The following is a 12,787-nucleotide window of genomic DNA, read 5'->3' on the forward strand; positions in this document are numbered from 1 at the left end:
AGGTATGTGCGCTGGTTACTCTGCTGCGCTTAAAATTTCTTTTTTGGTTTGCTACAATGCCTTTTCTGAAACGTTGTCTCCTTCTGCTGGAACACTGACTTCTTTCATTTAATGCCTGCAGACTATAAAAGAGAACCCAACCCAAAAAGTTTGGTTGATTAGTCTGTGGCATTCTGTTAAACTGTTGCTTATGGCGGTCTCTGTGAGCTTCTCAGCGACATTCAGCCAGCCAGGTATCCTGCCTGCAGTAGATGGAATGTGGCAATGGAACGCTGGCTGCGCGTGTCATAATAGGCTCTGAGCCTTTATATACCTGTGCACAGCAGCAGCCACCTTCAGTCTGCTGCTGGACAGCCAGCAGCAGCAGCAGCAGGAGAGGTATGTAATCAGGAGCCCTCCTGCTAAGGGTAGACAGCTGCTCGTTCCACCCCACCCCCCGCCTTAATTGGTTCTCCTCCCTTCCAACGGTGTTGAGGCGGGTGGGAACAGCAGGGGGTGAAGGTGCTGTGTTTAAAGAGGTGGAGTTATGCAGATCTAAAACGCGTGGATTGCAGCAGCAGCAAGCCGAAAAGTGCAGGCATGTAAGGGATCTAGAGGTTGACAACATGTCTTCTTAACGGGAGTCCAGGAGCTCATCTCCACAAATGGACTTTTCAGGATCCTTGGGTGGCTCCGTAGTTTGAAACCAATTCTGGTTATCGCTTCTCGGCCTTTTGGCTAAGATCAAGTGTAGTATCTGTTCTTATCAGTTTAATATCTGATACGTCCCCTATCTGGGGACCATATATTAAATGGATTTTTAGAACAGGGAGATGGAAAAAGAGCTTGCTCTGTCCACTCCACGCATTGACCTGGTATTGCAGTATCTCCAGGACCGGTGCACCCCTTCTTTAATGCAGTTTCTAAAATCAGAAAGAATTGAATTCAATGTTTTTTGTTCATTTTGCTTGTTTGTCGGATTTTGGGATGGACTCTTTGGCTTTGCTTTTCTTCTCCTCATTGGATTTTTCATGTTCAAAGTTGCAGAAGCCAGATTACAAGCTCATTTTGGTTCAACTTCAGCAACTGTGCATTGCATTGCCATGTAATGTGATGCAATGCTATCTTTCTAGCTCTCCCTTTTTACTTCCTTTTGGATAAACAGACATATTAGGCAAGCATTTTGGAGCTTTCACCTAAATAACTACAGGTGGTGAGATAAGCTGCACAATATAATTGACCTTTCAGTATATTGTTGCACACACACCATCTATTTAGCAAATGCCCTTGTTATCAACAGCAGCCTTTTAAACTCACCTGAGCTAACAGGTATGTGCGCTGGTTACTCTGCTGCGCTTAAAATTTCTTTTTTGGTTTGCTACAATGCCTTTTCTGAAACGTTGTCTCCTTCTGCTGGAACACTGACTTCTTTCATTTAATGCCTGCAGACTATAAAAGAGAACCCAACCCAAAAAGTTTGGTTGATTAGTCTGTGGCATTCTGTTAAACTGTTGCTTATGGCGGTCTCTGTGAGCTTCTCAGCGACATTCAGCCAGCCAGGTATCCTGCCTGCAGTAGATGGAATGTGGCAATGGAACGCTGGCTGCGCGTGTCATAATAGGCTCTGAGCCTTTATATACCTGTGCACAGCAGCAGCCACCTTCAGTCTGCTGCTGGACAGCCAGCAGCAGCAGCAGCAGGAGAGGTATGTAATCAGGAGCCCTCCTGCTAAGGGTAGACAGCTGCTCGTTCCACCCCACCCCCCGCCTTAATTGGTTCTCCTCCCTTCCAACGGTGTTGAGGCGGGTGGGAACAGCAGGGGGTGAAGGTGCTGTGTTTAAAGAGGTGGAGTTATGCAGATCTAAAACGCGTGGATTGCAGCAGCAGCAAGCCGAAAAGTGCAGGCATGTAAGGGATCTAGAGGTTGACAACATGTCTTCTTAACGGGAGTCCAGGAGCTCATCTCCACAAATGGACTTTTCAGGATCCTTGGGTGGCTCCGTAGTTTGAAACCAATTCTGGTTATCGCTTCTCGGCCTTTTGGCTAAGATCAAGTGTAGTATCTGTTCTTATCAGTTTAATATCTGATACGTCCCCTATCTGGGGACCATATATTAAATGGATTTTTAGAACAGGGAGATGGAAAAAGAGCTTGCTCTGTCCACTCCACGCATTGACCTGGTATTGCAGTATCTCCAGGACCGGTGCACCCCTTCTTTAATGCAGTTTCTAAAATCAGAAAGAATTGAATTCAATGTTTTTTGTTCATTTTGCTTGTTTGTCGGATTGTGGGATGGACTCTTTGGCTTTGCTTTTCTTCTCCTCATTGGATTTTTCATGTTCAAAGTTGCAGAAGCCAGATTACAAGCTCATTTTGGTTCAACTTCAGCAACTGTGCATTGCATTGCCATGTAATGTGATGCAATGCTATCTTTCTAGCTCTCCCTTTTTACTTCCTTTTGGATAAACAGACATATTAGGCAAGCATTTTGGAGCTTTCACCTAAATAACTACAGGTGGTGAGATAAGCTGCACAATATAATTGACCTTTCAGTATATTGTTGCACACACACCATCTATTTAGCAAATGCCCTTGTTATCAACAGCAGCCTTTTAAACTCACCTGAGCTAACAGGTATGTGCGCTGGTTACTCTGCTGCGCTTAAAATTTCTTTTTTGGTTTGCTACAATGCCTTTTCTGAAACGTTGTCTCCTTCTGCTGGAACACTGACTTCTTTCATTTAATGCCTGCAGACTATAAAAGAGAACCCAACCCAAAAAGTTTGGTTGATTAGTCTGTGGCATTCTGTTAAACTGTTGCTTATGGCGGTCTCTGTGAGCTTCTCAGCGACATTCAGCCAGCCAGGTATCCTGCCTGCAGTAGATGGAATGTGGCAATGGAACGCTGGCTGCGCGTGTCATAATAGGCTCTGAGCCTTTATATACCTGTGCACAGCAGCAGCCACCTTCAGTCTGCTGCTGGACAGCCAGCAGCAGCAGCAGCAGGAGAGGTATGTAATCAGGAGCCCTCCTGCTAAGGGTAGACAGCTGCTCGTTCCACCCCACCCCCCGCCTTAATTGGTTCTCCTCCCTTCCAACGGTGTTGAGGCGGGTGGGAACAGCAGGGGGTGAAGGTGCTGTGTTTAAAGAGGTGGAGTTATGCAGATCTAAAACGCGTGGATTGCAGCAGCAGCAAGCCGAAAAGTGCAGGCATGTAAGGGATCTAGAGGTTGACAACATGTCTTCTTAACGGGAGTCCAGGAGCTCATCTCCACAAATGGACTTTTCAGGATCCTTGGGTGGCTCCGTAGTTTGAAACCAATTCTGGTTATCGCTTCTCGGCCTTTTGGCTAAGATCAAGTGTAGTATCTGTTCTTATCAGTTTAATATCTGATACGTCCCCTATCTGGGGACCATATATTAAATGGATTTTTAGAACAGGGAGATGGAAAAAGAGCTTGCTCTGTCCACTCCACGCATTGACCTGGTATTGCAGTATCTCCAGGACCGGTGCACCCCTTCTTTAATGCAGTTTCTAAAATCAGAAAGAATTGAATTCAATGTTTTTTGTTCATTTTGCTTGTTTGTCGGATTTTGGGATGGACTCTTTGGCTTTGCTTTTCTTCTCCTCATTGGATTTTTCATGTTCAAAGTTGCAGAAGCCAGATTACAAGCTCATTTTGGTTCAACTTCAGCAACTGTGCATTGCATTGCCATGTAATGTGATGCAATGCTATCTTTCTAGCTCTCCCTTTTTACTTCCTTTTGGATAAACAGACATATTAGGCAAGCATTTTGGAGCTTTCACCTAAATAACTACAGGTGGTGAGATAAGCTGCACAATATAATTGACCTTTCAGTATATTGTTGCACACACACCATCTATTTAGCAAATGCCCTTGTTATCAACAGCAGCCTTTTAAACTCACCTGAGCTAACAGGTATGTGCGCTGGTTACTCTGCTGCGCTTAAAATTTCTTTTTTGGTTTGCTACAATGCCTTTTCTGAAACGTTGTCTCCTTCTGCTGGAACACTGACTTCTTTCATTTAATGCCTGCAGACTATAAAAGAGAACCCAACCCAAAAAGTTTGGTTGATTAGTCTGTGGCATTCTGTTAAACTGTTGCTTATGGTGGTCTCTGTGAGCTTCTCAGCGACATTCAGCCAGCCAGGTATCCTGCCTGCAGTAGATGGAATGTGGCAATGGAACGCTGGCTGCGCGTGTCATAATAGGCTCTGAGCCTTTATATACCTGTGCACAGCAGCAGCCACCTTCAGTCTGCTGCTGGACAGCCAGCAGCAGCAGCAGCAGGAGAGGTATGTAATCAGGAGCCCTCCTGCTAAGGGTAGACAGCTGCTCGTTCCACCCCACCCCCCGCCTTAATTGGTTCTCCTCCCTTCCAACGGTGTTGAGGCGGGTGGGAACAGCAGGGGGTGAAGGTGCTGGGTTTAAAGAGGTGGAGTTATGCAGATCTAAAACGCGTGGATTGCAGCAGCAGCAAGCCGAAAAGTGCAGGCATGTAAGGGATCTAGAGGTTGACAACATGTCTTCTTAACGGGAGTCCAGGAGCTCATCTCCACAAATGGACTTTTCAGGATCCTTGGGTGGCTCCGTAGTTTGAAACCAATTCTGGTTATCGCTTCTCGGCCTTTTGGCTAAGATCAAGTGTAGTATCTGTTCTTATCAGTTTAATATCTGATACGTCCCCTATCTGGGGACCATATATTAAATGGATTTTTAGAACAGGGAGATGGAAAAAGAGCTTGCTCTGTCCACTCCACGCATTGACCTGGTATTGCAGTATCTCCAGGACCGGTGCACCCCTTCTTTAATGCAGTTTCTAAAATCAGAAAGAATTGAATTCAATGTTTTTTGTTCATTTTGCTTGTTTGTCGGATTTTGGGATGGACTCTTTGGCTTTGCTTTTCTTCTCCTCATTGGATTTTTCATGTTCAAAGTTGCAGAAGCCAGATTACAAGCTCATTTTGGTTCAACTTCAGCAACTGTGCATTGCATTGCCATGTAATGTGATGCAATGCTATCTTTCTAGCTCTCCCTTTTTACTTCCTTTTGGATAAACAGACATATTAGGCAAGCATTTTGGAGCTTTCACCTAAATAACTACAGGTGGTGAGATAAGCTGCACAATATAATTGAACTTTCAGTATATTGTTGCACACACACCATCTATTTAGCAAATGCCCTTGTTATCAACAGCAGCCTTTTAAACTCACCTGAGCTAACAGGTATGTGCGCTGGTTACTCTGCTGCGCTTAAAATTTATTTTTTGGTTTGCTACAATGCCTTTTCTGAAACGTTGTCTCCTTCTGCTGGAACACTGACTTCTTTCATTTAATGCCTGCAGACTATAAAAGAGAACCCAACCCAAAAAGTTTGGTTGATTAGTCTGTGGCATTCTGTTAAACTGTTGCTTATGGCGGTCTCTGTGAGCTTCTCAGCGACATTCAGCCAGCCAGGTATCCTGCCTGCAGTAGATGGAATGTGGCAATGGAACGCTGGCTGCGCGTGTCATAATAGGCTCTGAGCCTTTATATACCTGTGCACAGCAGCAGCCACCTTCAGTCTGCTGCTGGACAGCCAGCAGCAGCAGCAGCAGGAGAGGTATGTAATCAGGAGCCCTCCTGCTAAGGGTAGACAGCTGCTCGTTCCACCCCACCCCCCGCCTTAATTGGTTCTCCTCCCTTCCAACGGTGTTGAGGCGGGTGGGAACAGCAGGGGGTGAAGGTGCTGTGTTTAAAGAGGTGGAGTTATGCAGATCTAAAACGCGTGGATTGCAGCAGCAGCAAGCCGAAAAGTGCAGGCATGTAAGGGATCTAGAGGTTGACAACATGTCTTCTTAACGGGAGTCCAGGAGCTCATCTCCACAAATGGACTTTTCAGGATCCTTGGGTGGCTCCGTAGTTTGAAACCAATTCTGGTTATCGCTTCTCGGCCTTTTGGCTAAGATCAAGTGTAGTATCTGTTCTTATCAGTTTAATATCTGATACGTCCCCTATCTGGGGACCATATATTAAATGGATTTTTAGAACAGGGAGATGGAAAAAGAGCTTGCTCTGTCCACTCCACGCATTGACCTGGTATTGCAGTATCTCCAGGACCGGTGCACCCCTTCTTTAATGCAGTTTCTAAAATCAGAAAGAATTGAATTCAATGTTTTTTGTTCATTTTGCTTGTTTGTCGGATTTTGGGATGGACTCTTTGGCTTTGCTTTTCTTCTCCTCATTGGATTTTTCATGTTCAAAGTTGCAGAAGCCAGATTACAAGCTCATTTTGGTTCAACTTCAGCAACTGTGCATTGCATTGCCATGTAATGTGATGCAATGCTATCTTTCTAGCTCTCCCTTTTTACTTCCTTTTGGATAAACAGACATATTAGGCAAGCATTTTGGAGCTTTCACCTAAATAACTACAGGTGGTGAGATAAGCTGCACAATATAATTGACCTTTCAGTATATTGTTGCACACACACCATCTATTTAGCAAATGCCCTTGTTATCAACAGCAGCCTTTTAAACTCACCTGAGCTAACAGGTATGTGCGCTGGTTACTCTGCTGCGCTTAAAATTTCTTTTTTGGTTTGCTACAATGCCTTTTCTGAAACGTTGTCTCCTTCTGCTGGAACACTGACTTCTTTCATTTAATGCCTGCAGACTATAAAAGAGAACCCAACCCAAAAAGTTTGGTTGATTAGTCTGTGGCATTCTGTTAAACTGTTGCTTATGGCGGTCTCTGTGAGCTTCTCAGCGACATTCAGCCAGCCAGGTATCCTGCCTGCAGTAGATGGAATGTGGCAATGGAACGCTGGCTGCGCATGTCATAATAGGCTCTGAGCCTTTATATACCTGTGCACAGCAGCAGCCACCTTCAGTCTGCTGCTGGACAGCCAGCAGCAGCAGCAGCAGGAGAGGTATGTAATCAGGAGCCCTCCTGCTAAGGGTAGACAGCTGCTCGTTCCACCCCACCCCCCGCCTTAATTGGTTCTCCTCCCTTCCAACGGTGTTGAGGCGGGTGGGAACAGCAGGGGGTGAAGGTGCTGTGTTTAAAGAGGTGGAGTTATGCAGATCTAAAACGCGTGGATTGCAGCAGCAGCAAGCCGAAAAGTGCAGGCATGTAAGGGATCTAGAGGTTGACAACATGTCTTCTTAACGGGAGTCCAGGAGCTCATCTCCACAAATGGACTTTTCAGGATCCTTGGGTGGCTCCGTAGTTTGAAACCAATTCTGGTTATCGCTTCTCGGCCTTTTGGCTAAGATCAAGTGTAGTATCTGTTCTTATCAGTTTAATATCTGATACGTCCCCTATCTGGGGACCATATATTAAATGGATTTTTAGAACAGGAAGATGGAAAAAGAGCTTGCTCTGTCCACTCCACGCATTGACCTGGTATTGCAGTATCTCCAGGACCGGTGCACCCCTTCTTTAATGCAGTTTCTAAAATCAGAAAGAATTGAATTCAATGTTTTTTGTTCATTTTGCTTGTTTGTCGAATTTTGGGATGGACTCTTTGGCTTTGATTTTCTTCTCCTCATTGGATTTTTCATGTTCAAAGTTGCAGAAGCCAGATTACAAGCTCATTTTGGTTCAACTTCAGCAACTGTGCATTGCATTGCCATGTAATGTGATGCAATGCTATCTTTCTAGCTCTCCCTTTTTACTTCCTTTTGGATAAACAGACATATTAGGCAAGCATTTTGGAGCTTTCACCTAAATAACTACAGGTGGTGAGATAAGCTGCACAATATAATTGACCTTTCAGTATATTGTTGCACACACACCATCTATTTAGCAAATGCCCTTGTTATCAACAGCAGCCTTTTAAACTCACCTGAGCTAACAGGTATGTGCGCTGGTTACTCTGCTGCGCTTAAAATTTCTTTTTTGGTTTGCTACAATGCCTTTTCTGAAACGTTGTCTCCTTCTGCTGGAACACTGACTTCTTTCATTTAATGCCTGCAGACTATAAAAGAGAACCCAACCCAAAAAGTTTGGTTGATTAGTCTGTGGCATTCTGTTAAACTGTTGCTTATGGCGGTCTCTGTGAGCTTCTCAGCGACATTCAGCCAGCCAGGTATCCTGCCTGCAGTAGATGGAATGTGGCAATGGAACGCTGGCTGCGCGTGTCATAATAGGCTCTGAGCCTTTATATACCTGTGCACAGCAGCAGCCACCTTCAGTCTGCTGCTGGACAGCCAGCAGCAGCAGCAGCAGGAGAGGTATGTAATCAGGAGCCCTCCTGCTAAGGGTAGACAGCTGCTCGTTCCACCCCACCCCCCGCCTTAATTGGTTCTCCTCCCTTCCAACGGTGTTGAGGCGGGTGGGAACAGCAGGGGGTGAAGGTGCTGTGTTTAAAGAGGTGGAGTTATGCAGATCTAAAACGCGTGGATTGCAGCAGCAGCAAGCCGAAAAGTGCAGGCATGTAAGGGATCTAGAGGTTGACAACATGTCTTCTTAACGGGAGTCCAGGAGCTCATCTCCACAAATGGACTTTTCAGGATCCTTGGGTGGCTCCGTAGTTTAAACCAATTCTGGTTATCGCTTCTCGGCCTTTTGGCTAAGATCAAGTGTAGTATCTGTTCTTATCAGTTTAATATCTGATACGTCCCCTATCTGGGGACCATATATTAAATGGATTTTTAGAACAGGGAGATGGAAAAAGAGCTTGCTCTGTCCACTCCACGCATTGACCTGGTATTGCAGTATCTCCAGGACCGGTGCACCCCTTCTTTAATGCAGTTTCTAAAATCAGAAAGAATTGAATTCAATGTTTTTTGTTCATTTTGCTTGTTTGTCGGATTTTGGGATGGACTCTTTGGCTTTGCTTTTCTTCTCCTCATTGGATTTTTCATGTTCAAAGTTGCAGAAGCCAGATTACAAGCTCATTTTGGTTCAACTTCAGCAACTGTGCATTGCATTGCCATGTAATGTGATGCAATGCTATCTTTCTAGCTCTCCCTTTTTACTTCCTTTTGGATAAACAGACATATTAGGCAAGCATTTTGGAGCTTTCACCTAAATAACTACAGGTGGTGAGATAAGCTGCACAATATAATTGACCTTTCAGTATATTGTTGCACACACACCATCTATTTAGCAAATGCCCTTGTTATCAACAGCAGCCTTTTAAACTCACCTGAGCTAACAGGTATGTGCGCTGGTTACTCTGCTGCGCTTAAAATTTCTTTTTTGGTTTGCTACAATGCCTTTTCTGAAACGTTGTCTCCTTCTGCTGGAACACTGACTTCTTTCATTTAATGCCTGCAGACTATAAAAGAGAACCCAACCCAAAAAGTTTGGTTGATTAGTCTGTGGCATTCTGTTAAACTGTTGCTTATGGCGGTCTCTGTGAGCTTCTCAGCGACATTCAGCCAGCCAGGTATCCTGCCTGCAGTAGATGGAATGTGGCAATGGAACGCTGGCTGCGCGTGTCATAATAGGCTCTGAGCCTTTATATCCCTGTGCACAGCAGCAGCCACCTTCAGTCTGCTGCTGGACAGCCAGCAGCAGCAGCAGGAGAGGTATGTAATCAGGAGCCCTCCTGCTAAGGGTAGACAGCTGCTCGTTCCACCCCACCCCCCGCCTTAATTGGTTCTCCTCCCTTCCAACGGTGTTGAGGCGGGTGGGAACAGCAGGGGGTGAAGGTGCTGTGTTTAAAGAGGTGGAGTTATGCAGATCTAAAACGCGTGGATTGCAGCAGCAGCAAGCCGAAAAGTGCAGGCATGTAAGGGATCTAGAGGTTGACAACATGTCTTCTTAACGGGAGTCCAGGAGCTCATCTCCACAAATGGACTTTTCAGGATCCTTGGGTGGCTCCGTAGTTTGAAACCAATTCTGGTTATCGCTTCTCGGCCTTTTGGCTAAGATCAAGTGTAGTATCTGTTCTTATCAGTTTAATATCTGATACGTCCCCTATCTGGGGACCATATATTAAATGGATTTTTAGAACAGGGAGATGGAAAAAGAGCTTGCTCTGTCCACTCCACGCATTGACCTGGTATTGCAGTATCTCCAGGACCGGTGCACCCCTTCTTTAATGCAGTTTCTAAAATCAGAAAGAATTGAATTCAATGTTTTTTGTTCATTTTGCTTGTTTGTCGGATTTTGGGATGGACTCTTTGGCTTTGCTTTTCTTCTCCTCATTGGATTTTTCATGTTCAAAGTTGCAGAAGCCAGATTACAAGCTCATTTTGGTTCAACTTCAGCAACTGTGCATTGCATTGCCATGTAATGTGATGCAATGCTATCTTTCTAGCTCTCCCTTTTTACTTCCTTTTGGATAAACAGACATATTAGGCAAGCATTTTGGAGCTTTCACCTAAATAACTACAGGTGGTGAGATAAGCTGCACAATATAATTGACCTTTCAGTATATTGTTGCACACACACCATCTATTTAGCAAATGCCCTTGTTATCAACAGCAGCCTTTTAAACTCACCTGAGCTAACAGGTATGTGCGCTGGTTACTCTGCTGCGCTTAAAATTTCTTTTTTGGTTTGCTACAATGCCTTTTCTGAAACGTTGTCTCCTTCTGCTGGAACACTGACTTCTTTCATTTAATGCCTGCAGACTATAAAAGAGAACCCAACCCAAAAAGTTTGGTTGATTAGTCTGTGGCATTCTGTTAAACTGTTGCTTATGGCGGTCTCTGTGAGCTTCTCAGCGACATTCAGCCAGCCAGGTATCCTGCCTGCAGTAGATGGAATGTGGCAATGGAACGCTGGCTGCGCGTGTCATAATAGGCTCTGAGCCTTTATATCCCTGTGCACAGCAGCAGCCACCTTCAGTCTGCTGCTGGACAGCCAGCAGCAGCAGCAGGAGAGGTATGTAATCAGGAGCCCTCCTGCTAAGGGTAGACAGCTGCTCGTTCCACCCCACCCCCCGCCTTAATTGGTTCTCCTCCCTTCCAACGGTGTTGAGGCGGGTGGGAACAGCAGGGGGTGAAGGTGCTGTGTTTAAAGAGGTGGAGTTATGCAGATCTAAAACGCGTGGATTGCAGCAGCAGCAAGCCGAAAAGTGCAGGCATGTAAGGGATCTAGAGGTTGACAACATGTCTTCTTAACGGGAGTCCAGGAGCTCATCTCCACAAATGGACTTTTCAGGATCCTTGGGTGGCTCCGTAGTTTGAAACCAATTCTGGTTATCGCTTCTCGGCCTTTTGGCTAAGATCAAGTGTAGTATCTGTTCTTATCAGTTTAATATCTGATACGTCCCCTATCTGGGGACCATATATTAAATGGATTTTTAGAACAGGGAGATGGAAAAAGAGCTTGCTCTGTCCACTCCACGCATTGACCTGGTATTGCAGTATCTCCAGGACCGGTGCACCCCTTCTTTAATGCAGTTTCTAAAATCAGAAAGAATTGAATTCAATGTTTTTTGTTCATTTTGCTTGTTTGTCGGATTTTGGGATGGACTCTTTGGCTTTGCTTTTCTTCTCCTCATTGGATTTTTCATGTTCAAAGTTGCAGAAGCCAGATTACAAGCTCATTTTGGTTCAACTTCAGCAACTGTGCATTGCATTGCCATGTAATGTGATGCAATGCTATCTTTCTAGCTCTCCCTTTTTACTTCCTTTTGGATAAACAGACATATTAGGCAAGCATTTTGGAGCTTTCACCTAAATAACTACAGGTGGTGAGATAAGCTGCACAATATAATTGACCTTTCAGTATATTGTTGCACACACACCATCTATTTAGCAAATGCCCTTGTTATCAACAGCAGCCTTTTAAACTCACCTGAGCTAACAGGTATGTGCGCTGGTTACTCTGCTGCGCTTAAAATTTCTTTTTTGGTTTGCTACAATGCCTTTTCTGAAACGTTGTCTCCTTCTGCTGGAACACTGACTTCTTTCATTTAATGCCTGCAGACTATAAAAGAGAACCCAACCCAAAAAGTTTGGTTGATTAGTCTGTGGCATTCTGTTAAACTGTTGCTTATGGCGGTCTCTGTGAGCTTCTCAGCGACATTCAGCCAGCCAGGTATCCTGCCTGCAGTAGATGGAATGTGGCAATGGAACGCTGGCTGCGCGTGTCATAATAGGCTCCGAGCCTTTATATACCTGTGCACAGCAGCAGCCACCTTCAGTCTGCTGCTGGACAGCCAGCCGCAGCAGCAGCAGGAGAGGTATGTAATCAGGAGCCCTCCTGCTAAGGGTAGACAGCTGCTCGTTCCACCCCACCCCCCGCCTTAATTGGTTCTCCTCCCTTCCAACGGTGTTGAGGCGGGTGGGAACAGCAGGGGGTGAAGGTGCTGTGTTTAAAGAGGTGGAGTTATGCAGATCTAAAACGCGTGGATTGCAGCAGCAGCAAGCCGAAAAGTGCAGGCATGTAAGGGATCTAGAGGTTGACAACATGTCTTCTTAACGGGAGTCCAGGAGCTCATCTCCACAAATGGACTTTTCAGGATCCTTGGGTGGCTCCGTAGTTTGAAACCAATTCTGGTTATCGCTTCTCGGCCTTTTGGCTAAGATCAAGTGTAGTATCTGTTCTTATCAGTTTAATATCTGATACGTCCCCTATCTGGGGACCATATATTAAATGGATTTTTAGAACAGGGAGATGGAAAAAGAGCTTGCTCTGTCCACTCCACGCATTGACCTGGTATTGCAGTATCTCCAGGACCGGTGCACCCCTTCTTTAATGCAGTTTCTAAAATCAGAAAGAATTGAATTCAATGTTTTTTGTTCATTTTGCTTGTTTGTCGGATTTTGGGATGGACTCTTTGGCTTTGCTTTTCTTCTCCTCATTGGATTTTTCATGTTCAAAGTTGCAGAAGCCAGATTACAA

At 45.1% G+C, this 12,787-nt stretch overlaps 10 non-coding genes across 10 annotated transcripts; all 10 read left to right on the forward strand.

Annotated features, from left to right (window-relative positions):
* The first annotated feature begins 697 nt into the window (after positions 1-697).
* On the forward strand, positions 698-888 carry LOC141217484 (U2 spliceosomal RNA). Its single transcript, XR_012286317.1, has one exon. It is a non-coding gene; the product is annotated as a U2 spliceosomal RNA (small nuclear RNA).
* Positions 889-2,003: 1,115 nt separating this feature from the next.
* LOC141217485 (U2 spliceosomal RNA) lies at positions 2,004-2,194 on the forward strand. Its single transcript, XR_012286318.1, has one exon. It is a non-coding gene; the product is annotated as a U2 spliceosomal RNA (small nuclear RNA).
* Positions 2,195-3,309: 1,115 nt separating this feature from the next.
* Positions 3,310-3,500, forward strand: LOC141217486 (U2 spliceosomal RNA). Its single transcript, XR_012286319.1, has one exon. It is a non-coding gene; the product is annotated as a U2 spliceosomal RNA (small nuclear RNA).
* A 1,115-nt stretch (positions 3,501-4,615) lies between these two features.
* LOC141217487 (U2 spliceosomal RNA) lies at positions 4,616-4,806 on the forward strand. Its single transcript, XR_012286320.1, has one exon. It is a non-coding gene; the product is annotated as a U2 spliceosomal RNA (small nuclear RNA).
* A 1,115-nt stretch (positions 4,807-5,921) lies between these two features.
* On the forward strand, positions 5,922-6,112 carry LOC141217489 (U2 spliceosomal RNA). Its single transcript, XR_012286322.1, has one exon. It is a non-coding gene; the product is annotated as a U2 spliceosomal RNA (small nuclear RNA).
* Positions 6,113-7,227: 1,115 nt separating this feature from the next.
* Positions 7,228-7,418, forward strand: LOC141217572 (U2 spliceosomal RNA). The gene has a single exon (XR_012286403.1). It is a non-coding gene; the product is annotated as a U2 spliceosomal RNA (small nuclear RNA).
* Positions 7,419-8,532: 1,114 nt separating this feature from the next.
* On the forward strand, positions 8,533-8,723 carry LOC141217490 (U2 spliceosomal RNA). Its single transcript, XR_012286323.1, has one exon. It is a non-coding gene; the product is annotated as a U2 spliceosomal RNA (small nuclear RNA).
* Positions 8,724-9,835: 1,112 nt separating this feature from the next.
* Positions 9,836-10,026, forward strand: LOC141217491 (U2 spliceosomal RNA). The gene has a single exon (XR_012286324.1). It is a non-coding gene; the product is annotated as a U2 spliceosomal RNA (small nuclear RNA).
* Positions 10,027-11,138: 1,112 nt separating this feature from the next.
* On the forward strand, positions 11,139-11,329 carry LOC141217492 (U2 spliceosomal RNA). The gene has a single exon (XR_012286325.1). It is a non-coding gene; the product is annotated as a U2 spliceosomal RNA (small nuclear RNA).
* A 1,115-nt stretch (positions 11,330-12,444) lies between these two features.
* On the forward strand, positions 12,445-12,635 carry LOC141217493 (U2 spliceosomal RNA). Its single transcript, XR_012286326.1, has one exon. It is a non-coding gene; the product is annotated as a U2 spliceosomal RNA (small nuclear RNA).
* The last annotated feature ends 152 nt before the right edge of the window (positions 12,636-12,787 follow it).

The sequence above is a fragment of the Phyllobates terribilis genome, unplaced genomic scaffold (genome assembly GCF_046119375.1).
Source record: "Phyllobates terribilis strain yellow unplaced genomic scaffold, ASM4611937v1 Scaffold_241__1_contigs__length_2998254, whole genome shotgun sequence".
Lineage (NCBI taxonomy): Eukaryota > Metazoa > Chordata > Amphibia > Anura > Dendrobatidae > Phyllobates > Phyllobates terribilis.